The following is a 3,138-nucleotide window of genomic DNA, read 5'->3' as shown; positions in this document are numbered from 1 at the left end:
AAGCATTCAACTACATTAAGTCTTTTGGTACTCCTCACCCTACCAAGAAGGAACATTATAGAGCAAAGTGTCGTGATTTGAATGATTTGTTTGGAGATGATTGGCACTATCGTGTTGTGAACAAGAACAAAGACTTCGCGTTTATTATTGAGGATACGATTAACTTTCATTTGCTCGAGCGAAAGCCCCTTGCAGATTATACTGCAGATGGTGATCTGAAGTTCAGACACAGAGGATTTGTACTTGTATTCACATTTGTTCGTGACAGGGGTAACGCATTGGATCTTCAAGAGTTTTACAACAAGAAGTAGTAACATAATCTTCACAATGGCATCTGCACTGTCAGTATCACTGACTTTCGTGTCATTACTCATTCTCACTCATACAAATGATGCTGCACCTCAACCAAATGCAGAATATCCGCACATTATTTGTATTCCAGTAAATAACTACTTCTTATATAGCCTGGTATCAAGTTCAACAAACCCACTACAGCCAGAAAGAGTAATGTCGGTTCTAGAAACCATTCTTACTCGTCACCACCTCACCACAGAACGTGTTGAAATCACTCCAGTCTTGAAGACTGTCACTGAAAAAATCAAGCATATGTTGAGACAAGTTCGTGACTGTACGTATTCCACATATCAACGAAATAAACTTTTTAACAAGTGGAAATCTTCAGAATATGAATTGAAAATGGCCCACCGCACTGGCAGTCCAACTAAGCGAAAGGTGGAGGAGTTGGAGGAAGAGCTTCAACAAACCAAACAAGATTTGGAAGAATTGGAAGGGGAAAACGCCGAGTTGTCTCACTCAGTTGATCGGTTGTCTAACCCCAAAAAACGCAAAACAGGCAGCAGAGGGAAAGACAGAAAGAAAACATCATACAGCAAGAGGCAACTACTGCGACATAAGCATCAAACGCTTAATGCTGTTCAAGAGTCCTTAATGCCTTTCAGGGCGTGTCATCAGGAGATGAGTGGGCCTAGTTTGAAACCGATCAAAGTTATCTTCCAAGATGACACTGGTGAAGAAGTAATGCTTTGTTTGGAGAACGAAGAGACTGCTAATGAAACCGGAAAATGTACGGATGATGATATCGATGAGCTCTTGTATATAGTTGATAATTTCAATATACCTGATAGGGGATATCACGGTATTGCTCGGTCAAAACGTGGGAAGATGCTCCCTAGATCAAATCAAGTAAAACAAAGACGAAAATTCTTAAATGAATCAATTGATATCATCGATAGCACGGATAACGAGTACCCAGGCGTTTACACTAGTTTGAACGAGTGTCTCAAAAGAAAATTATCAGAGCCTGAAAGAGCACACATAGTAGAAAATGGTACTGTAAAGATCAAATTAAGTGGTGATGGGACAAATATTACCTGTAAGCAAAGCTTTGTAAATGTGGCCTTTTGTATTATAGACGAAGCAAAATGTATGTCTGAACATGGAAATTATCTACTCGCTATCACTAAATGTCCTGAAAACAACAAATCACTCAAAAATAGCCTCCGTGAATTGATTAAAGAATTTGAAGAATTGTCAGAAATTGAAGTGAACGGACAATTCATCAAGGTTGAAAAATACCTTGGTGGAGATTTGAAATTTTTGAATCAGATCATGGGAGTCGGTGGCTTTGCTAGCAAATATTCATGCATATGGTGTCGATGTGAGAAGTCTGAAAGGTTTGACATGACCAAGAACTGGTCAGTAACAGACACAACACAGGGTGCAAGAACTCTTGAGGAGATATTTTCATGTTCAAAGAAAAAAGCTTCAGACAAAACAAAGTTCAATTGTGTTGAAGAGCCGTTATTCTCATCTGTACCGGTCTATAGAGTTATACCCGATACTCTTCATCTCTGTCTGAGAATAGGAGATCAACTTTTAAAACACCTTTTAGCATATATCCAAACACAGGACAACGTTACAAAGGTAACTACAAATACAAAATTAGATAAGTGTGAAAACCACATGCGTTTTCATAATTTCATACGTGACACTGTTAAGATATATGACTGGAAGTTTTTTATCAAAGATCAAAAAATACAAAATCGCCCTTTCAGAGGCCCAGAACATCGTAAACTCCAACGCGTTATTGATTTAGATTATCTGATCCCATCACACCCAAAATTAGAAAACTTAAAGAAATTATGGCACGACTTCCCTATTCTGCTCGATAAAATGGACCACACCCTTTCCGATGCGCAGATAAATGAGTTCGAAAAAGATGCGAAGGAATGGGTAACTCTTTATTATGAGACATATACTAGCACTGACATAACACCATATATGCACATTCTGGCATGTCATGTGCCCCAAATGATGAGACTTCATGGGAACATTTCTCACTTTTGTCAACAGGGTTTGGAAAAGTTAAATGACTTAGTGACAAAGTGGTATAAAAGATCAACTAACTTTGGACTTTACTCATCATTGCGGCAAATAATGGCCAAACAACACAGGCTGCATTCACTTGATGATAAAAAGATCAAACCAAAATGGCAAGTAACGTGCAGTAATTGCAACATGAAAGGACACAATAAAACAACATGCGGTCGCATGAATTTATAATCCCATGCTTGAAAACTAAAATTCTGCAATGAGACTCGGATTTTAAATCATCTGTTTTGTGATCATCATGCTTAAGTTTATGAGTTGTCCTCTATATCAGCATATATAACTTGACAAAACTTATAATACTTGAAACCACTATGTGTGCCTAGTAAATGATATAGTGTGCTCTCTAGGCTATTTTTGATGAATGAATTTATAATCCCATGCTTGAAAACTAAAATTCTGCAATGAGACTCGGATTTTAAATCATCTGTTTTGTGATCATCATGCTTAAGTTTATGAGTTGTCCTCTATATCATAACTTGACAAAACTTATAATACTTGAAACAACTATGTGTGCCTCGTAAATGCTATAGTGTGCTCTCTAGGCTATTTTTAATATGCAGGCCTATACTGCATGAGAGAAGTTTTGTACCTTTGTCTCAGATATAATAAGCATAAAGAAAAATACTTAAATTTGTAATTTTGATGATTATTCTTTGTAACTGATTAATCATATTAATGGCAATTTTATGCCAGTACTATCCTTTTCATGTTTATCACGCTAAAGTG

Source organism: Amphiura filiformis, unplaced genomic scaffold, assembly GCF_039555335.1.
Source record: "Amphiura filiformis unplaced genomic scaffold, Afil_fr2py scaffold_115, whole genome shotgun sequence".
In the NCBI taxonomy this organism is placed as follows: domain Eukaryota; kingdom Metazoa; phylum Echinodermata; class Ophiuroidea; order Amphilepidida; family Amphiuridae; genus Amphiura; species Amphiura filiformis.
This window is presented reverse-complemented; position numbering follows the sequence as displayed.